The 24,275-nt window shown below is 38.8% G+C and overlaps 1 long non-coding RNA gene across 1 annotated transcript; it reads left to right on the top strand.

The window, feature by feature from the left end:
• The first annotated feature begins 2,300 nt into the window (after window positions 1–2,300).
• LOC123371315 lies at window positions 2,301–20,392 on the top strand. Its single transcript, XR_006579760.1, has 3 exons — window positions 2,301–2,361; window positions 19,140–19,237; window positions 20,228–20,392. It is a non-coding gene; the product is annotated as an uncharacterized LOC123371315 (long non-coding RNA).
• The last annotated feature ends 3,883 nt before the right edge of the window (window positions 20,393–24,275 follow it).

Raw genomic sequence — 24,275 nt, 5'->3', positions numbered from 1 at the left:
GACCATGTCTTCTTAAATTTAATAACAACCACAATGTTACATTGCTTAATAAATAATAATAATAATTGTTAAGTCATATGTTAAGTAACAAATAAAGGAAGCATTGAGGTTATTTGGTTAAGCACTCATCTGCACTATGGCATAGGGCTTGATTAGCCTTCCACTCATGTGGAAGTCAGATGCAATTCCACTGAAGTCAATGGAATTAAACCTGTGCAAGACTGGTGTAGACAAGCATAAAATCAGGCCCATGGTCTTTAATTAAATGATCACACAACATTTCTCAAATAGTTCAATGTATCATTGAATTTTTCAGTAACCATTATTATCATTGTCATTGTTATGTATTATTTGTAATGCATGAACGCGTGGGGGCCCCAGTCATGGCCCAGAGTCCCATTGTGTTGGGTGCAGTACAACCACAGAACAAAAATATGGTCTCTGCCACCAGGAGCTTACAATCTAAATAGAAGACACGAGACTGCAGGTGAATACAGACAGGTAGCCACGGGAGTGCAAGACAAACAGATGAGACAATACTGGCCAACTTTCAGCAATTCAATGCATTTTTCACAACAGCAGTAGTGTTATTTTAAAATATTTCTAGGGTTGGCAGAATTTGATTTTTTTTATTATAATTTTGATGGATAATATTGATGTTTATTTTCAGTCATTTTAAAATGTGTATCTATTTTGATTTTCATAGTTGTGCGAAATTATAGTTTTTAAGCTTTTTTTATATTCACCGATTTAAATTTACACAATTGTGGGAAATTACTGGGAGGTGTAGCAGATCGCTGACTCACTGGTATGGCGCCTTCTGCTGGTTGTCCAGGAATTAGCACAATTCCAGCTCTCAGAGCACCTCCAGCTGGCCAGTGTCTCTCTTGCCTCAGGCCCCACATCCCTCCCAGACCCCAGTGCCCCTTACTTTGGGGTGCTGCCTTACAGCAGTCCCCACACCCTGGGTCTCCCCTCCTAGGGGAACCCCCAACCCTCTAAGCCCATCTTGCCTCAGTGGCTTCTGCCAGTCGTCATCTAGCCCCCTTTCTCTGGGGAAGACTGCAGTCTGTAATGGCCACTCATCACTGGCAAGGGGCCTCTGCCTATCCCTGGGCTGCACCTCTGTAGCACCAGTACCTGCTTAGGCCTTAAGCAAGGTCTCAGCCTGGGGAGTTGACAGGCAGGAGCTCCCAAGCTTCTTTTGCCCTTCCCCAGCACTGCTCTGCTTCAGGTACCCTTGTGCTCCCAGGCAGCTAGGTCCATTTCTCTTCAAAGCTAGAGAGAGACTGTCTGCTTTCTGCCCCTGCCGCAATTTTATAGGGCCCAGCCTGGCCCTGATTGGCTGCCTCCCAGCCTCTTCTTATTGGCTCTCAGCCCCAGCCCTCTCCAAGGGCTGGCTTTTAACCCTTTCAGGGATGGAGTGGGGTGACCACCCTGCTACAGGGGGTATCAGAAAATACTTATTTAATGACAGTAGACATGGAGATATAGCTCAAGCTTATAACTATTAAAATACATATTGTCAATATCATGTCAAAATACACAAAGTAAATATCCATAAATCAAACTCTAATAAATTCTCAAGCAGTATTTTTCTTACTTTGCCTATCTCTAAATTTTGCTTATTATTGATGGAAATAATTTTTTTCAGTTTGTGTGTGTTTGGGGAAATTGATATTTATCAACATTTACCGCTAAAAAAAATCTAATCTTTCCACATGTAAATATTTTGCAGCAATTTTGCAGTGTTACAGGGCTGCACCTGTAACACCTTTAGCTTAGTGGTTCCTTTGAGCTAAAAACTTAGTTTATAAGTACTTTTAAACCAGTGTGTTAGTGTAGTTGTGTCATTTAGAAATAAATTTAATCTAATAGTGTCATTAATCTGAAACCTTATTTCAGGGATGCCATTTAGCTTCTAAACGTATATCCGAAGGACTCACTTAACCTACTTTCTTAACCTTCTGGTGCCATTAAGCTAAAAGCTTAGTTTAGAGATACCTTTAAGATGAAAGCTGAGACTAGGGGCATGGTTAATTTGAAGCCAGATCTTAGAGGTGTTGCTAATTTAAAAATCTAGGTTAAAGACACCCTTAGAAAATTGAATGATTAATTAGCCATGCCTTTACCAGAAAATCCTTAAATTAGCTATGCTTTTAAACTAAAATGGTCACTCTAGCAACACCTTTAAGCCTTTAAGTTAAAATGCTTATGTTAGTGTCTGAGACTGCCCCGCACCTTTGACATCACATCCAAATCTTGGTCCTTCCAAATCTAGATCACCGCATTCTCAGGGCATCTCACATCTAGGCTATCTGAAGTCCATGGTTTCCCAAACTCCGTCCATCCCATATTCAGGTAAGGACACTACAGTTAAGTCCTTGATCACCATTGACCATATTTAAATGTTCATAACTTTGAAATAACTTTAATGATGAGAGAGCTCTCTCCCTTCGATTTAATTAATCCACCTCAACAAGAAGTGGAAGCTATGTCAATGGGAGAGTGTGTCCCTCCAACATAGCGCAGTGTAGACACCTTGTTAAGTTGATGTAAGTTATGTTGCTTGTGGGAGTGGGGTTTTTTTACACCCCTGATTTATGTAACTTACGTCGACTTAAGCTGTAATGTAGACAAGGCTTAAATTTCAAGTGAAATCTAAAGACAATTAGTTCCTTAATTTTAAAACTGTAAATATTAAAACTTGGAAATGTTGTATAATACAGAGTAGAAATTTTCTATCCATTTTCCCACAGCACCCCAGAATCAGAGCAATCTATTGAGTGCTCCTCTCAGTTGCTTTTGTATGGCTTATACCAGGGGTAGGCAATCTATGGCACGGGTGCCAAAGGTGGCACGTAAGCTGATTTTCAGTCTCACTCACACTGCCCAGGTCCTGACCACCAGTCCAGGGGGCTCTGCATTTTAATTTTAAATGAAGCTTCTTAAACATTTTAAAAACCTTATTTACTTTACATACAACAATAGTTTAGTTATATATTATAAGACTTATAGAAAGAGACCTTCTAAAAATGTTAAAATGTATTACTGACACGCGGAACCTTAAATTAGAGTGAATAAATGAAAATTCAGCACACCACTTCTGAAAGGTTGCCAACCCCGGCTCATACCATCACAGAATTGATTCAGGATTAAATCTTGCTCCCGCAGAAGTTGGGAGTTTTGCCATTGACTTCAGGGGTGGGTTATTAGCAGGACTTCTTCCTTGACACACACTTAGTATATTCTCTTGTTGGCGGGCTGTATCACTTTTTTTCCTGTTATAACACTACCTTCCATCTCTTGGTCACCAACATCATGCCTCAAATTGCAAAGCTTTAGTAAATTGTCACTTACAATGTCTCTTTGAGCAGCGTACATCTGAGGTGTAACTTACACCATCATTTATGTCACCAAAGGATTTAGTCATTTTTCTCTTTATCATACCTTGATAATGATGTTTATCAATTCTCACAGATTTAATCTTCCTTTCTTCCTTGTGGTATACACAGTTACATTGAGGACCTTATTTAAACGATATCAATTACCCGTGTTAACACTTTGGTTTAGCAGGGAGGATGCAGGCACTTAGGACCTGATCCAAAGCCCACTGAAGTTAACAGAAAGACTTACATTGACTTCAGTTGGGGTTTGCATTAAGGGCCTCAGTACCATGGTGAGGAACATGATCTATAGATGAACTCACTGATTTAAAGCCAGCCTCCACCATTCCATATGAACTAAATTAATATTGCAATTGTTTAATTGGCCCTACATTTTCGAATGGCTAAATTGTATAACTCTATGAAAATGGAATATTTTTTCTATTTTCTTTCAACTGAACTGCAGGACAGTCTTGTCCTAGCCAAGTTCATATGTGATAATAATGTAATGTGACATCTAAAGTCCTGCATCAATCCATACTCAGGCAGAAGCAAAACAAGCTTTGAACTCAGGAAGAACTTAAAGGCTCAATATATTTTCAGCATTCAAAAATTATAATTAAGCAGTGGCATTATTTTACATACAGGCAGTAACACAAGTTATTTTAATGATTTTCTTACAGGCTGTTCTATTGTAATTGTTAATCACCTAATGATTGTGAGCCACCACAGCAACTCAGTAAATCGTGATTAAGTGGCTCATCAAGATATTACAGTATATGCAAATGGAGCCACAAATTCATTTCAAGTTTAATTAGCTCCTCTCCTAAATAAAGCCAATATAGTCCAGGGAGGACAATTTTGTTTTCAGTATGAGGCTATATGCTGTGGAACCCTAGAAGCTAGTTATACCTAAAAGGACTCATAGAAATTAGGACTAAGCCGAAAATGTTATAGCAATTAACTTATAGTGAATCCAGATTAGAATAAATAAAGATAAGTTTGGGAATCATTTTGGAATTGCAGTGGTCTAGCATCTGGAGATCTGTTTAAGTTTTTCAAGACCAGCTAAACAGAAAGGAGCTATATAAACAGATGAATGAAAACCAAACATTGTCATTCCATTGAGAACGAACAACCTGCAGTAAATAAGATAATTGCAATGATGACTGAAGATTCTCTTCCTATATTTTATGGGATAGTAAATAGATCAATAATTTTTGAACTTGCATTGTGAATGCTTTGCATAAGATATTGAAAAATAGCAGTGCCAAGTTTTAGTAATATGTGCTTTTAAATCTCCCAAGAATTGTCAAACAATTGACAATTTATAATGGAAAGGACACAGGATTTGCTTTTTCTAGATATCTGTCACTAGTATGTGCAACTAATCAGAGTTTTTTCTTGCAAAGATGTTTGGATAGTGATCTCTGTACACTGCTTGGAATTTGAGAAAGCTTGTTCCTTGGGGAAAGACTGGACTGACAAGTTGGAAAGGTAATAGGTTATAATTATGTCAAAGTTTAAGGCTTGTTCCAAGGTCAAGAACCTGACGTGATTGCTTGTCTCAATCAAGCAGACAGTTTTTAAAGTCCATGTGTTCTTTGTTTTGCTTTAGCAGGTTTTCCATGTGTATTCATTATCTTTACACCATTTCTACCATTCCACTTCTATTGCCTCCCTTATTTTTCCAATCATCATTGTTCTTTATTTTTTTATTCCCATTAAATTAAAACTTCCTAGGATTATTTTAGGGTTATTTTATTGTCTCTTTATTTTATTTTACTCTTTTGATCATTTCAAGCCTGATTCTGTTCTCACTTAAGCTGATATAAAATCAGTGTATAATTCCACTAAATTCAATGAAGTTACTCCTGTGTGAGATCAAAATCAAATATAAAACTGGTAAAAATAAATGCCATTTAAAGACCTCAAAGATCATGATTTCCTCATCAAGTTACTTGCAGTAAAGTAGACAATTTTGGTAGATTTTTCCTAACAGGGCATGACATACTAGCAGTAACTGTAGATGCAACTACACCTCTACCCCAATATAATGCGACTCGATATAACACAAATGCGGATATAACGCAGTAAAGCAGTGCTCCAGGAGGGCAGGGCTGCGCAATCCGGCGGATCAAAGTAAGTTCGATATAATGCGGTTTCACCTATAACACAGTAAGATTTTTTGGCTCCTGAGGACAGCATTATATCAGGGTAGAGGTGTAGTTCCAATGCACACTTTGAAATTATACTCGGACGTGTGACTAGTACTACAATGCCAGGTGCTAATGAGCAGAGGTGTCTACACTACCTCACTTCATTCTTGCTGTGTCCCTGAATTATTTTAAGTTGTTCTTATTCAAAATGATGGTTTAACCTGCAAATATCTGCGTCTGTACCATCACACTGATGAGTGGATAAAAATCAAATATTTTCACAATGCCAGTTTTGTTACTTCAGCTTCACACCAATGTAACTAAGAACAGCTCTCTTATTTTACATAGAGAGTAAGTTAACTTTCATATTATAAAGAGACTTCTATTTTAACAGATATGCCCACAGAAAGGGATGGATGTATTGGGTCTGATTAATGAAGCTTGCCTGGTTTTCTTCTTACTTATATCAACATAGATCATAAGTAACTCCACCAAAAGTCAGTAGAGTTACACTATATAAGTGAGCGCTGACAGCCAATGAAAGTTAGGTTTCTAAGTGCCTAAATTCCTTATGAAAATGAGATTTAGGCTCCTAAATCAAATTAGGCATTGCAACTCTGAGTGCAGTAATGCCTAATTACCTTTAAAAGACTAGGTCTTTGTCTTTATGATTAGTTCATTACATGCAGATATTGTTTGTCATTAAACACTGGAAATACATCTAATAAAATCATCTGAATCTATATTCCTTTCTGAGTTGCCTTCATTTTGATGCCTCAATATTTGTGGATGCTACTGTCTTTTCTATAAGCTTGCAATAAGCAAAGACCCTTTCTGTTTGTGTACTTAATGTACACAGTATACTTAGTTTAAACAAGAACTACAATCACATAATTTATCTCTATTAATGAGTCAGTGAGGTCATCTTGAAATGCCTTGAGTTCTTTCAAATAGAAATAAAATAACTAATTCTTCTGCTTGCTCAGGTTTAGCCACAATACTGAAAAGCCTTCGTACAATTTTTAGCAAGAACCAAATATCAAGGAACCTGTAATAAGCACATAAATTGAGAACATAAACATTTGGTGTAATTTAATCTATGGCTCTACAATAATGCATTTTAAACCATAACAGGTCTGATGTAACTTTACATTAATGCTGTGACACCAGAGATTTTTAGAGATTGTCTTTTAACATATTACCAGGTAGACCAAATATTATCCAACTCCCATTTTCCTTGAATGTAGGAGAAATTGGAGGTAAGTAGCTATGGTTATTTGTTGAGACTGTCAAAGAGGGTTTGCAAAGTTACAATTACAAGAATAAGAACAGTTTATTTTATGTCCATTTCCTCTTTTTGTTAATTGCCATTGTCATTGTCACATGAATTACTTTTAGTCATATGATTTGCCATAGCAACAATGAAGACATGAGAATTAGAGTGCTTCATATTATATGTTATGCAGAAGATAATAATCAACAGTTCTTTTTACTTTCCCAGCATTCTGTAATTATCTTAACTAGCCAAGGTTTCATGTTATCTTCCCATGACCCTCTAGATGCTCTGTGAGAAAGCTGTGGAATGATCAGTTCATATGAATAAACTCAGGACACCTCCAAGCCCAGATAGGTACAGAGGTCATTAAAGAAATAAGGTAGTTTGTTACTTGAGCCAATATTACCTTTCGTAAGAGAAACCCTTCTGTGACCTAAATTATAGTGCAATCAGTTGTGACTTCTTTCCTGAAGTGCCACTTTCAAGAAGAATTACTTCTGGAATACTTGTGGATGGGGAGGATGTTTTACAGATACTCGTTGGTTACTTGTATTTATCAGCTGCCAGAATACTGAAATGGTTATAGTATTGCATTATAGTAAAATTATCTTTCATAGACCAGTGGTGGCATTTATAAGTATGAAAACCAAAGCTAAAATGGGATACAAAATGGAAAATCCATTTTCATGGTGATTATTGTAAACACAATGGAAACAGTTACACACCTAATTCATTATTCCATCCATCTCAAAACTATGATCTTCTGGTCTTCCTTAGATGCCTTATTTATCTCTCACTCAAGGTCTTTATGCAGTTACTGTATGTTACTGTAATGTCCGTGTGTCTTAACACTAATTAATGCCTTCTTTGAAACCATCAGCCTATCTTTGTTACAACAAGGAAGTTGTGCACAAAATGAGATGTTGTATACAGGTGAGGACTAAGCAGAAAATGTTGTAGCAATTTGCTGAACATGGAGGCTTATTGAGGATGCAGTCCTGAATAATACACACTAGCTTTGCTCTTCCCCCTTTAGTCTGTGTAGCGAAGCTATGAATCATTCATGGTCTCCCAGCTGAGAAGGGCTTCAAAGGGGATGATTCTGATTGGATGTCCTGTGTGAATTGCCATGCTGCAGAATCCCCTATACCCCCAGCACTGGAGGGTTGAGGAAGCACTTTCATCTGGGCCTCCAAAGTGTTTAGGGTCACAGTTCACCAGGAGATAACGATGTAGATGTACATTCAGAATTAGCTGCAGAGATACCTGTGTAGTGCGGTGTGGAAAAATGAGCCAGTTAGATCCCTAGTGGATGCTGTGAATCAATTACTGTATTCTGAATACAAGGTTGGCTGCAGGGGATAAACAGATGTCAGAGCATTTTTCCCTAATAAGACCCTAGTAATAGAAGAGCACTGTCAGATTCGTTTTACATTAAAAATCTCATTTCCTCTTTATATGACCAATTTTATTAGGCCTCTAAACAAAGATATTTTATGTAACTCTTAGCCATACAATGAGAATGCTATCATTATTTTTTTCTTTTTTAACAAAGACTAAAAGAAGCAGCAGAAATTAGTCTCACTAAAGTTATTAATAAAGTTATGTAATTTAGACAACTTACTGATTTATTTTTTCCAGTGAATGGTGTACTGAATGGACTGTAGCTGCCTTTCATACAGAATTGCAATCATCAAGATTCTGGAAAAACATTCTTAGAACAATAGTTGATGATTAACTTTCTGTATTCTTTTCATTTTTGTGCACTCTTACCAGTTCATTTCTGTGATTTTCAGAGTTTGCTATAAAGAACTGTGATCAGAAACAAGTATCAATTAACTTTTCTAGTTAATTAAACTTTTAATTTGGAAAATTGGAACTTGTTAGGGATACAATCTTTTATGGTCCATCGAAATTAAAAATCAGAGCATTCATTGACTTTTGGAACCCAAGCAGATAGAGGTGTACCATTATGAAATAATCTGAAGAATACAATAGTCATTGCAGGTAAATTGCAAGTATTGTACTAGTGAGCTTCCTCCTTTGGACATCAAGCAATACATTGTCCTGTTGCTGAGATCTTTGAAATCACTTGTTATTGCCCTGATATCAATTGGTTACATGTGGTGTAAGTCAGGGCAGAATTTGGGCCTTTGTTGATATTTGTTTTAAATAACACTTCCACTCCACTAGTATCCCAGGAGGATGTTAAAACAGCAGCTACTAAGGTTAGACATTTTTAAATGAGCTAGTCCATATAACTTGCATACAAGAGTTTTAAAAGAGCTCGTTGGACTATTAATGTTGATTTTCTATAAGTCTTGGAACACTGGGGAAGTTCCAGAAGACTAGAAGAAAGCTAATGTGCTAATATTTAAAAAGGGTAAACCAGGATGACCTGGGTAACTATAGACCTGTCAGTCTGACTTTAACCATGGGCAATATATTGAAGCAGCTGATACAGGACTTGATTAATATAGAATTAAAAGAGGGTATATAATTAATGCCAATCAGCATGGGTTTATGGAAAATAGATCCCATCAAACTAACTTGATATATTTCTTTCATGAGACAAGTTTGATTGATACAAGTAATAATGTTGATGTCATACACTTACTTCTGTAAGGCATTTGACTTCATAGCACATGAGGTTTTGATTAAAAACTAGAAAGATATAAAATTAACATGGCACACATTAAATGGATTAAAAACTGTCTAACTGATAGGTCTCAAAATGTAATTGTAAATGGGCAATCATCATGAAACAGATGTGTTTCTAGTAGGGTGTCTGAGAGATTGATTCTTGTCATTACACTATTTAACATTTTTATTGATACCTGGAGGAAAACATAAAATCATCACTGATAAAGTTTGCAGATGTCACAAAAATGGAGAGTAATAAATAATGAAGAGAACAGGTCACTGATTCAGAATGATTTAGATTGCATAGTAAACAGGGTACAAGCACACAATATGCCTTTTAATGTGGATAAATGTAAATGTGGAGTAACACAGTTCATAGAATCATCGAAATGTAGGGCTGGAAGGGACTTTGAGAAATCTTCAACACCCACTGCTGAGGCAGGACCAAGGTAACCTAGATCATCCCTGACAGGTGTTTGTCCACCCTGCTCTTAAAATCTTCCAGTGATGGAGTTTCCACAACCTCCCTTGGAAGCTTATTCCAAAGCTTAACTATCCCTATATTTAGAAAGTTTTTTTTAACATCTAACCTAAATCTTCCTGTGGCAGATTAAGCTAATTACTTCTTGTCCTACCTTCGGTGCGCATGGAGAATCATTTATCACAGTCCTCTTACTAACAGCCCTTAACATATTGGAAGACTGTTATCAGGTCTCCCTCAGTCTTCTTTTCTCAAAACTAAACATGCCCAGTTTTTTTAACCTTTCTTCATAGGTCAGGTTTTCTAAATGTATCATTTTTGTTGCTCTCCTCATCTCTGCTAAAGTGTGGTGCCCACTGTTCCCTCTAGTTTTTTCCATCCATGCGTGGAATAAATTTTGTTATGTGCACTGAGGTATGTGTGGATGTGTGCCACCAGTAGAAATAAAAAAACCTAGATATAACATATATTTTTAAGAAGTTACCATAGGGATAATTACTCCAGCCAGGACAGGTTAGGCATTTTAGAACTCACCACTCAAAGAATTAAATTTAAGTTTAAGAGAAATAAAAATTATGAAATGCATAGACCAGTCAAAACACTAACATAACACACTTTGAAAGAATAAAATTACAGAGAATATATGTGCATTGCAGGAAGTACGTATTGCGAGGTGAGTGTGTAAGTGACAGTTTGTGTGTGTGTGTGTGACACAGAGACTATGTGTGTGAGAGAGACACAGAGATTGTGTGTGACACAGAGATGGTGTGTGTGTGTGTGTGTGTGTGTGTGTGTGTGTGTGTGTGTGAGAGATACGGAGACTTGGTGCGTGTGTGACATAGAGACTGTATGACACAGTGTCGGTGTGTGATACAGATACTCTGTGTGTGTGTGACACAGAGACTCTGTGTGTGTATGTGTTTGTGCATGTGACACAGTGTGTGTGTGACATAGAGACAGTGTGTGTGCTGGCTGGTGGGGAAAGCAGTGTGCTGTCTCTTGAAGACACTGACTGAAAGCTTTCCAGCTCTGCCCTGAGCCCTGTTGTCTCCCCCACCCCATTCTGCGGAGATGGGGTACATGGGCAGGGGGAGAGAGAGAGAGAGACAGACCGTCAGACAGACAGTGCCTCTTTAAAGAAAGGCACTCAGTCACCCACCATTCAGACCTCAGCAGCTCCAAGTCCTCCTGAGCCAGGCTGTGTCCCCTCTGCCCAGCTCTGCAGAAAAGGGGTAGAGGGGCGGGGCGCGGGCGAAGAGGGGACGGGGGGAGGGGGACACCATGACATCAGTACCTTCCTCCCCCATGCTCTGGAAAGCCAGCAGGAGGGTCTAGAGAGAAGCGGCAGGATGGAGCAACATAGGGGGTGGGGCACCTGAATGCATGCTGATGGCTGTGCATGCTCTGCTAATTAGCTGTGTGGCACCTGAATCTCTCCTGTGCAGCCGCCCAAGTGCGCAGCTTACAGGGAACACAGGTGGTGCCCAAAGATGGACACAGTATTCCAGCTGAGGCCTCACCAGTGCTGAGTGGAGTGGGACAATTACCTCTGGTGTCTTACATATAACACTCCTATTAATACACCCCAGAAGGTTGTTAGCCTGTTTTGCAACTGCATCACATTGTTGTCTGATATCCAATTTGTGATCCACTATAACCTCTTGGCCCTTTTCAGGGTCTACCAGTGTCTATTTTCAGCAGTACTACCACTTAGCCAGTTATTCCCCATTTTGTAGTTGTGCATTAGATTTTTTCCTTCCTAATTTAAGTACTTTGCACTTCTCTTTATTGAATTTCATCTTGTTGAATTCTGGCCAATTCTCCAGTTTGTCATGGTCATTTTAAATTTAAATCCTGTGCTCCCAAGTGCTTGTAACCTCTCCCGGGTTGGTGTCATATGTACATTTTATAAGCATATTCTCCACTACATTATCAAAGTCATTAATGAAAATAATGATTAGTACTGGACTCAGGACTGACCCCTGTAGGATCCCACTAGAAACCTGAAAGAAAACATGAAATTATCACTGTTAAAGTTTGTAGATGACACAAAAATCGAGACAGTAGCAAATAATGCAGAGAGTAGGTCACTGATTCAGTGATCCAGATCACATGGTAAGTAGGGCAGTTGACAGAAAACCATTGACTGACAAGTACTCTTTGAATACGATCTTTTAGCCAGTTGTGCACCCACCTTACAGTAATTTCATCTAGACTGCATTTCCAATCACACAATAATGCATAAACATTTGCATTTTTAATATATCCAGCTCCGAAGAAACTTAAACTTAATTCAACCAGGTTTAACTTAATTCATTAAGGTTTGTCGAAGATATTGCAAGGAATTGGCATATCTGTCACATATACATCTAGGACTATAGAATGTAGGCTATACTTAAATGATGGGGGACTCTATCCTGGTAAGCAGTGACTCTGAAAAAGATTTTGTGGAGGGGGAGGGGGATAACCAGCTGAATATGCGTTCCAGTGCGACAATTGGCCAAAAAGGTTAATGAAATCTTTAGGTGCATAAACAGGGGAATCTTGAGTAGGAGAAATGAAGTTATTTTACTTTTGTATTTGGCTCTGGATTACTGTGTCCAGTTCTAGTGTCCACAATTTGAGAAGGATGTTGCTATGATGTTTTCTTGGGATACCAACTTGGGGTAAAAATAAACAAAAAGTTTATTTAATAGAAAAATCCCAGATTCAAAGATGTAATAGTAAGGAAAAGCACGCACGTGCAAGTTACACCGAAAATAAAGACACAACTTCAGGCTTTACACTTCTATATTAGATAATTTCTCTTTTCTAATACATGGTACCTAGTGCCTTTGAACAGTTTCCCAGTATGCCCCCTAGCCCTAAGGAAGGATCCAGTGTTCACAGACAGCCCCCCCATCTTTGAGATTGTCCCTCAGGTCAGGATGAAGACATCAGTTTCAAGCCTCATTTTAAAAAGAGCTCTTTTCCTTTTGTGTGTGTGTGTGTCCCCAGTATGGTGACTCTTGGTTATTTAGGGTGAGGAAATTCCAACTGGGATGTCTCCATATTTTCCCATTAATCCTAATGGCCCATCATTTGTCTTTTCCTGGGTTGCACAATGCTATGTCTTTGGAGCTAATCTTGTCTGGTTGGGGAGGCAGCCCCTCCCTGCTTGGCAGCCCACGGACCTGCTGTAAGGGGGAGAAAGCTTTATGAACCTAGTTCTCTATGCACATACATGTACAAATTCATAATCACAGTCTATATACATGTCACATAATGACCATCAATTTCAGAACATTGCAAGCTTTCATAAAAGACTTTCCTCAACATAGTGTTACACACAGTAACATTGCATACAACCAGTTGATTTAATTGCTTATTCTTTGGGATTCAGACCCCCTGTTCTTCCCTTGGAGTGTCTGGACCCTGATTGTGACAGCTGATAAACTGAAGAGGATTCAGAGAAGAGCCATGAGAATGATTAAAGGATTAGAAAACATGCCTTATAATAAAAGACCCAAAGATCTCAATCTACTTAAGCCACTGGTAGGCAACCTGCCCATCAGGGTAATCTGATTGTGGGCCGTGAGACATTTTGCTGACATTGACCGTCCGCAGGCACAGCCCCCTACAGCTCCCAGTGGCCGTGGTTCGCCATTCCTGGCCAAAGGAAGCTGCAGGAAGTGGCGGGTTGCAGGGACGTGCTGCCCACCACTGACTTAAGCTAATCAAAGAGAAGATTGCAATGGATGGATGTTGAAGCTAGAGAAATTAAGACTGAAATAAGTAGTAAATTTTTAACAGTGATGGTAATTAACACTTTACCAAAAGTTGTGGTGGATTCTTCATCACTGGCAATTTTTAAATCAAGATTGGATATTTATCCAAAAGATATGCTCTAGGAATTATTTTGGAGAAGTTCTATGGCCTGTGTTATACAGGAGGTCAGACTAGATTATCACAATGGTGCCTTCTGGCCTGGGAATCAACAAATCTTCATGGTAAGTATTCTTTTAAAGCTTTTACATAGGATTTTTTCAGTCAGGAAGAGTGTGAAATTACAATAAGGTATCTGAATTGCTGTGCAACCTTAGAATTCTTAACATGCTACCTACAATAACTCTTTATATAATATTCCTTCCCTCTCCCCACTTTTTGATATTTACCTTGATATTTTTGTCTGTATGCTGCAGCCCAGTATATTGTTTCAAGGGAGTTACCTCTTGGCACAGATCTCAGAAGCATATTGTCAACACATGTCGTTTATGGGTGGATCTGTTAGTCCGCATTAGCTGGGACAAACAGGAGTATTCAAAATTATCTCAATGCCTAAGGGGTCCTCTTGTTTTAAATTCAAGTCAAGCCAAGGAATTTAAAGCTGATATGCTGTAATCTTGGACATATATTGAGGGTTCAGGCTGCATCATAAAAGCAAGGGCTGAATGGACATGGGGTTAAGGTAACTAGGAGAGACATTTACACTTAAAAATGTTTGGGGTGGGTAATAAGCTTAGTAGCTAAGTAAAGTTTCTACATAAAAAGGCAGATGCTTGCCTGATCACTAATGGCACTGTTAACATACCTTTCTGAGATTCTGACTCTTTATATCCATTACGCCCTGTAAGATCTATAAATTTGGGATTGTTGAAGCCTGGAGCTTACAGGGACAGGACTGTATTTTTGACTCTGGTTCCCTCGGGACATGGAAAGCCCTCCCTGTTGACCTGAGGACAGGAGCATAGAATTAGTAACTTTTAAAAGTCCATTTAAATACCAGAAGGCCTTTGCGACAGCAACTTGTTTTTTTTTAACTTTAATTGTTGCTTTTAAATTTGTATGATTTCAGTCATTTAAATAAAAGGCCAAATCCTCAAGTGGTTTAAATCAGCATATTTTCCTTTATATCAATGGATTTACGCTGATTTACCCCAGCTGAGGAGCAGATCTAGTATTTACTGGATATTTTCAATACACTGTAGTATAGCAGTTGACCTCCTGAGATGATGGGGGGGTTTCATAGTGACAAATTTGCTTTAGTTTGTTTATGGGCAACTCTCATTGATTTAAACAGGAGTTGTGCAGAAACCAGCCCATACACAGAAATACAATATTACAATTTTTATTAGGGCATCAGTGTGCAATAATATTTTGAACAATAAAACAATAAAATTACACACACACAAAAGCAAATAATTGTGATAATAGGGAACCTTAGGGAAGTTGCTGGGAACACAGACCCGATATTACTAGGTCTGTAGATGCATTCTGGATTTGAGAGTCCCATCCACAAACAGTTTCTCTACTATACAATACCTGGTTATCTAAAGGGAAATTTTCTCAGGGATTTTGTCCAGATTTTATCTAGTACAGAGGTGGAGAAACACATAAAAGGGGCTGACCAAAGAATCCCTCCATCAAACAGTACTTAGGGCTTGTATCTGGGGTGTGTTAATGAGGACTATGTTAATGCATGTTAGGTACCTTTTAATTAGTGCCAACAGAGTCTACATGGGGCAATTAGCGTGCAACATTTTAGAGCACTCTGCAGTTCACACCTGTCTAGTTTGCACTGCAGAGCTGTGCAGACAAGCCCTTTGAGGGAAAACGTATGGGAAAACTGACCCACAGAGAGATCATGCAAACAGAGACCCAGGAAAGACGGAGACGGTGGAACCTGTTTTTGCTCTAAGCAATGTCTGACGGCACAGAAAAATATTCAGATTGAGCATTTGCTAAATGTGCATATTCACAGTATAAGGTGCATATCTGAAGTTGGAGCACTGTGATATGATGGGGGTTTGCCCCTTCACACATAGGTAATAAACTTGCTGTGGTGAGAGAAGCTGACAATGTTTTGACTTCCACAATCAAATAGGCCTTGAATGTTATCTATTCATCCATCCATCCACTCCCCAAACTATACCATCTAGATACCCCTGGAGGCACACTTGCAGTGATACACTTCCTTCAAATAAGCCCTGTCCCTGGCAGCTGAGGCAGCAGCGGGCCACCCCCCGCCCAGGCCCTGCACGGACAGGGGCCAAGTGAGCTGGAGTCCCCCTCCCCTCCAGCATCTGAACCCAGGCAGGGAGTGGGTCACCACTGCCTCCCAGCCAGGCTCTCTCAGTCAGAAGTGGCTCTGTCCCATTCCTCACCGGCTGCCAGGGAGAGTGGCCAAATATGTGCGCAGGGGGACGACGACGCAGGAAGAGGTGGCTAGAACCCCTCTCCTCTGCAGGTAATGTGGGATGAGGAGACAGCTCTGGGCTGGGCACGGGGGTGGGGCAGTCACTGGGCGGAAGAGACACATTGGTGGTCACCTGGCCTTCCTCTTTAGATTGTTCCCCCCAGTTGTCTATGCATACAGAACATTCAGGATGGAAAAATATACTAAGTCATTAAGGCCCTGACACTGTAAACACGTAAGCATGTAACTTCACTCATTTGAGTTGTCCTGTCACTTCAATGGGACTACTTAAATGAGTAACCGTAGGGTTTTGTTCACCTCTTGATCTCCATGCCTGATTCTTATTACCATCAACAGGAATTCAGGACCTAGAATAAAAGTGAGAATATAGTCCATAATCTGTATTTGTTTAATTGGAAACCATTTAGGATACTTTAGTAGATAGGCACAATGGGGGAAATTAATTAGTTTCATTCCACTAACTTCACACCCAAATATGACCCTCGTTTTCCCTTCCTTTTTTTCAACACTGACTGCTTCAAGAAAACACAATCCATATATATTTGGTATTTGAATGGGAGAGTAATAAATAAATAAATAAATAAATAAATGAGCTATGACTGTATATGTAAATGACACTCTAGTAGTTGTAAAACTGAAGAAAACTGTTCCCATCTTCACTAATAGGTTTGAAACATGGGCTAGATCCTCAGCTGGTGTTAATCAGCATAGCTTCATTGACTTGAATGCAGCAATGCGTATTTACACCAGCTGAGCATCTGGCATCATGTCCACTTACAAAATGATGAAATTATACCAAGATCAAGGAGATGCTTCACACTCAGTTTTAAAGAGAGAGTTTGCAATGCATGCTGGAGGGAATAAAATATGTGGCCTTAATTATCAACAACAGGCCTAAGGACAAAATCAAATTAAATTTAAACATGATAAGAAACAAAATAAATATAGATATAAGATGGTAACAGATACCAATCAGTCTCTAGGGGAAAATAAATATAATTAAAATGCATATACTACTTGTTTATTCTTAGAGTTCCACCTGTGTGCGTGAGTTTTCCTCAAACTTTCCAAGCTGTGTGAGATTTCCATGGGAGACTGAAAAGAAACCAAAAACCTTGGAGAACAGTTTGAGGAGCACTTGGTTATCAATGGACAGTTTTTGTTCATTATGAAAAAAAGCCATACTTCCCCAGAGTCCTCATTTTATATAGTTTTAAAAAATATAATGATGTACCATGGGCTATATTTTTCTGCTTTTGTCCAGATGCTTTATATTGGGCAACCTTATTTAGCGAATCTAGGCCCTGATAATGCGATCAGATCCATATAATGAGATCCTGGAGCCATGTGGAGTTAATGCGGCTCCATGAGAGCACAAAGACTCACCTGTACAGATCCAATTGCTGGATCAGGGCCATAACTGAAGTTTTAGTTTATATCAATTTACAATAAGGGATGAAGCTTAAAAATAAATGTGTGACTCTGTCCCTGACACTTTTGGAAAGATCCTTAAAGGATGAGATCTGTAACTTCATAGAACTGTACGTTTTTCCTACCATTATGTTGGCCTCACCCTACTGAATTTTATTTTTAAATCACATGTATTATATTTTTAGTGGAAATGTGTGGTTTTATAACTGGTGACCACATAATCTTGGTTCCAATGAAAAATACAACATGTACTGAAACATCTCTTTGTTTATGTGTCACTCTAACACATTTTCTACTTCTTGTGCCTGGAATGTCTTCCAACCTTCTGTTGCTGTGGTCCCCACTCTCCTCCTTCCACTTGCTTGTTGCCTGCTCTTCTGTTGACACTGGGCAATATAAAACACAGTATATAGCCTTGAATCAACAAGAAGGTGTCTAACCTAAATAATCCAAAGCGGTAGAGTTTGTGACACAGTGTTCTCCCTCTCCTATTTTAATTTTGCTGTGGATTTCATCTAACATAATGCGCAGTGCTGCAGCCCTTGCATACATCACCCTAGTTCTCTGCTCATGACACTGACTCCTCACAGAATATCTGGTCAAATTCAAGACAGTTTTTCTCATCTTTAAAGTGCTCCATGGCATTGGCTACCAAAAGCCTTTTACACCACCACATCTTTCAAAAAGTATAACTGGGTTCAAAAAAGAATTGGATAAGTTCACGGAGGATAGGTCAATCAATGACTGTTAGTCAAGATGGTCAGGGACACAATCCCATGCTCTGGGTGTCCCTGAACATCTGAAGTCCCTGAACCTACTAGAAGCTGGGAGTGGGTGACAGGGGATGGACTACACAATAAAGTGTCATATTCTGTTCACTCCCTGTAAAGCATCTGGCACTGGCCACTGTCAGAAGACAGGATACTGGGCCAAATGGACCTTTGGTGTGACCCAGTATGGTCGTTCTTATGTTCATAGACTCATAGACTTTAAGGTCAGAAGGGACCATTATGATCATCTAGTCTGACCTCCTGCACAATGCAGGCCACAGAATCCCACCCATCCACTTCTATAACAAACCCCTAGCCTATGTTTGAGTTATCGAAGTCCCCAAATTGCGGTTTGAAGACCTCAAGCTGCAGAGAATCCTCCAGAAAGTGACCCGTGCCCCATGCTGCAGAGGAAGGCGAAAAACCTCCAGGGCCTCTGCCAATCTGCCCTGGAGCAAAATTCCTTCCCGACCCCAAATATGGCGATCAGTTAAACCCTGAGCATGTGGGTAAGACTCCCAGCCAGCACCCAGGAAAGAATTCTCTGTAGTAACTCAGATCCCACCCCATCTAACATCCCATCACAGACCACTGGGCATGCTTACCTGCTGATAATCAAAGATCAATTACCAAATTAATTGCCAAAATGAGACTATCCCATCATACCATCCCCTCCATAAATTTATGAAGCTTAGTCTTAAAGCCAGATATGTCTTTTGCCCCCACTACTCCCCTTGGAAGGCTGTTCCAGAACTTCACTCCTCTAATGGTTAGAAACCTTCGTCTAATGTTCACAGGTACTATGAAGCTGTCAACTGCTAGGGTTAAACTTGCTCCTTCAGCCTAGCTTTCCGACAACGATGGAAGACAAGGAGATGTACACAAAATAAACCTGGTTAGTGCCCCTCCCCCAATCTTATGACAAGTCCTTGGAGGAGCGGGAGGGGGAAAAGGAATTTAGACTATCGAAGGGACTCCATTCTATGTAAATATTGATTTGTGAGGCTCTCAGATACTACACTAATAAGTGCAGCATGAAAACTTAGATTAGGTTAGATAGAATGTAATGATCTAAACTGGAATTTGACCAGGACACTTAAGACTTCTGCTGTTAATGGCATGACAGGATCTTTATGATCACAAGTGTTTAGGACCTTGATTTTAGGTCATAGGTAAAAGTTTATACCACTAGCAGCCAGAGCCCTGCAGCCAGTCTAAAACCAATGTGCGATCAGAATTAGTCTCATACACTCGAATACCTTTTTGAATATGTAAGTCAATTCCTTGCAAGTTCATTATGTAAGGAATGCAAAACAGCTGTCCATTTTATTATGTAAGGAAAATGGATATGACAAGTATAAGGTCTGTGCTTATTTTGTTTTCATATGAATAATCCTGTGTATCTCAGGCATTAGGGCCCTGATTCAGCAAGACATTTAACCATGAGCATATCTTCTCATTGGGTCTACCCACATGCTTAAGGACGGACACCTGCTTAGTTACCTTGCTGAATCAGACATGGCTTAAACTATTAGTGATGATTCTTTTCTACCTTAAGGTTCAGATTCTGCTCTCCGATACACATACACAATTCCTGCTGTTCTCAATTGGAGCTGTGCACATAGATTTGAGGACAGAATTTTTCCCTTGTAATTTCAAGCCCTAACATGAGTCAGAATGGTGTGTACTCCTAAAATCTCACCTATCACTACCTCTGAACAATGCAAGTAGCTCGCATTGCTGAAAAGCTCTGTCTGACGATTACTAACCTGCTGTTTTATTCTATTTTTTTTTATAAATCTTATAACTGGAGATTTTCCCCCTGAGGTTTTATGGTTTTTTTTCTCCTGAACATATACATTTTCATATTTGTTTGGTTACTAAGACGGAGGCTTCAGACCCAGGAATTGGAAGTTGCAGCCTTTTGACAGCCATAGCTTTATTCTTCTATCATGAAAAGGATCCTAAGCAAGGAACACCAGCCGTGACTTGCGTTGCTTCTGGGCATTTTTTTGTTCTTGTGATCTTAAGTCCACTTATTGTGTTTTCTGTTATTTGGAGGTCACCAAACTTTGATCACTAGGGGGTAGTGTGGGGCTTATCCTTGATCTTGGAAATTGTACTCTACAGCCTGATGTTTTCTTGAATGTATATATGAAAGACTCAGATTAAATATCAGGATATTTCATTTATATCAATATGTATTCAAAAATGTTAAAAACACACATCAAACAATAAATAGAGATTAAAACCATGGTATGCTGTTCACTGAAAATTAACTTCATTATATTCACCAGTGTGCGTGGCCAATTGCAAATATCTTTTTGTCTTCTTCATCCCCTCTCTTCCCCCATGACACTCACACATGTATGTTTTGAACTAGCTCACAATATACTAACAAGGTTTAGAGGGCTGCAAAAACGTGTGACCCTGCACCCCATATTAATATTTAATTAAGCGCTTACTGCACATTGCAAGCCGGTCTCAGAAAATTAATTAGCTCAAAAGACGCTTGTCCTTTAAAAGGACTGTAATCCCTTTTGAAAATGTAAATGAGATGATACTTCAGCAGGTGGAAGCAACTGTTCATTTCATTCAGACTGTGAGTTTTGTAGCACATCTGGAGATATCTGTCTTACGTCATTTGAGTATATTGATTATAAATTCACCATCTAAGAGATCTCTTTCAGATCACTTCTCACATTGCATAAATCTGACTGTGACCTCAGAAGGGAATTACAAAGGCTCTAAGGCTTCCCTTTCCGTTCTTCTTAACTGATTCCCTTGTTATGGGGACACTGAAAGGCATTTCTTGAGATCAAGGAAAGTCTAAGACAATTTGAACATATCCTGAAGAAGATAATGCACAAAAGGATGGATTTTAAATGTATGGATAATTGAATTTGTTACCTCTTCTCCCTACTCTCTTCCTCTTTCCTTAATCAATATGATCGGTTTGGATTTCAGATAGTCATGGATTAGGTATTCAAGTTCTTTCCTGGAGGATATTTAAAGCTAGAAATATTCATGCTCCTGGTTATTTTGCTGAGTGTCTCCCCCACTGTCCTGCGAGTGATGAAGATTAATTTCTTGCTTAGAAATTCTTATGGGTTCTGAGGGGTTTTTTTTATTAATCTAGCTACTACCTTCTAAAAATTATTCTTATCTGTAAGTGTCAGCTATAGATTTTGGTGCCATAGCATGCACACAGCAGGTGCCTCTAAAGTTCCACTTCACTGGCTAGGCAGAATGTGGAATAGAGCCAACCCTGAGGGGATTCCACTGACCATTCTTCCGGCCAAGTCAGTTTTCAGATGAAAGAGTAAAGCCTAGTCCCTTAGGATTCCTAAGGGCCCAGTCCTACAAACCCCTTCTCACCTTACTCACATTAAGTAGCTGACTGAACTAAGGATTACGAACAAGAGCGCAGGCTTGCAGTATGAGGACCCATGTTTGGAAGGCTGCTGCATCGTATTTTAGAAATAAAATAATCTCAGATGAAATTTGTTTGCAAAATATTTAGGTTAATTTGAAATTCCTTCGATTACTGGTATCAGCTACCATTTATTTATTTATTTGTTATCTTTATTAATAAGGACAGATGATCAGTAATAATTTGAGATATATGAATAACAGTTAAAATGAAACTTAAATGCTTTATTTTCATGGTGTTCTAGGTCTCTCCCTTCAGAGTAGAATGTCCTTTTTTAAAATATGCTGAAGTAATACAGTATTTGAATGAGGTTGTATATCTAATTAAGATGAGAAACTGTATTTAACTCTAATTTAGACTTTCCAAGGTGTCACTCCACCACATTCTGTCAATTGGAATGAATTTGTCTTTTTATTTTAGTTTAGTTTTTAATGAAAGATTTATTTTTCCCTGTGTTTTCTCCCCTTGATAATAGCTTGTAAACATACAAAGGATGAGCATTCTACAGCAAATTGCTCACCCCAATTCGGCAAATGTTTGAACTAAAAAGCTCTCTTTAAATTATATATATATATAATATATATATATTTATCTTAATTCTCATCCCTTCAGCACCCAGTAATAGGTTGCCACTACAAATTAAAAGGGGAAGCAACTTTTCTCTTATTTTTTTTCATATTTAAAAAAATGTAAATAGGAAGATTAAAGATTAAAGTGGATTTAAGGACATGGTAACAATTGGTGACCAAATAGGATTTCCATTCACATCAGCTCTCAATTCCTCCCCTCACAACCCTGACCCTCCACTTTGTTCTGGGTAATTTATTCTATGTCAGGATCAGTTTTAGGCCTTTCTAATTCACTGATTGCCAAGTTTACAGGATTATGTGCAATGGCTCTGTGTGATGGATGTCTGTTCACTATTGATTCAATGACTGAAAATGTCAGCTTGGACTTAAACCAATGTCCTAAAGCTAAAGGTAAGTGCAATTTCATCTGAACCACAACACACTTACTAGTGTTGTCTTCATTAAATGAAACAATGTTTTCAAATTCTCTGCCTTTTATACAATCAGCCTCATTCTCTGAGAATAGAAAAACAATATAATGAAAAAAGGTGAGGAATTGAGGCCTCACTACTTTTTAATTGCGAGAGACAAGGTGGGTGAGGCAATATCTTTTATTGGACCAACTTCTGTTGGTGGAAGAGACAAGCTTTGGAGCTTCACGGAGCTCTTCCTCTGGACTGGAGAAGGTAAGCAGAGTGTCCAAGAAATATACAAGTTGGAACAGATTGTTAAGCATAAAGGATTCACTTATCAATTGTTGGTCTTGTTTAAGCTCCTCAACCCACTTTCCAAAATTGGAGAGGATCTTGATAAGAGGCAGTGAATTAGATACATCAGTGTTTTCTCTGAGGAATTTAAACCTTGATATAAAAATCACTGAAAAGCAATCACCGGGCAGTCAGAGTACAGCTTGCTATTTACACCCCTTTCCTCCCACCTTTTTGACCTTTTTCCACTTGTACTGTGAAAAGAAATGTATTTTTTGCTATTAGACTATTGTGAACTGCATTGCATGGGAAGTTATATGAGGTCACAGGATGAGAAGTTCACCTCCGAGTAACTTCACGCAATCTGATGTGACATATACATTTAAAAATTACTTCCCGTGATTTTTCAGCAAGAAGAAATGCTCTCTGGGTAGCACAAACACCAGCCAGTTATGTCGACTACCTAAGCTGTCTCTGAGCATATCAGAACATATTTATTCCTGACATAGAAGACAGCAAAAATAAGTCTTATTTTTGTTCTGTTCATATGCTCCTTTTTAGTCTGACTTATGACTCTTGTTTTTTTCTTGCTTCTGCAGTACATTAACGAGATATTTTTCCACACCAGCTTTTGTTTAAATACTTTTGTTAATAACTTTCAATGATGTTACATATAGAACTCATTTAGTCTTACACACAATACACCAATGTGTTTGAAAAGAGCCTATTTATAGTGCAAGAAGGAAGAAAAGAATGAGAAAAAGTGAAACAGGTGAAGCACAAAGAACGTTTTAAGGCATCTGGGAATCTTTGGGGATAGATTCTCAACTGGTGTAAATTGTCATGGTTCTGTTAACTTCAGTGGGGTAAATTATCATAGCGCAATTGGCTTCAGTGGAGCTATGATAGTTTACACAAGCTGAGGATCTGCTCCATGGTCTTCACATATAGTTGGACAAATTCATTGTTACTCTCCATCTGCTTGCATCACGCCAGTGCCAGCAAGTAACAATATCCCAGGTCTGACTTTCTGGGTAGATCAGATTTACAGCTCCCTGCATCACAGGATCAGTGCAAAATAGGAGGCATACCAGTGAATCCAGATTTTTTTGTTTAGTCAGTATATGAGACTAATCCATAGCCTGTTGAATTTAGGCAGCCAATTGACTCTGAATATTGACTTGAGTGGCCCTATGAAAATGAGCAGGTATATATCACTATACC

Source organism: Mauremys mutica, chromosome 1 (assembly GCF_020497125.1).
Source record: "Mauremys mutica isolate MM-2020 ecotype Southern chromosome 1, ASM2049712v1, whole genome shotgun sequence".
Taxonomy (NCBI): Eukaryota; Metazoa; Chordata; order Testudines; family Geoemydidae; genus Mauremys; species Mauremys mutica.
This window is presented reverse-complemented; position numbering and strand designations above follow the sequence as displayed.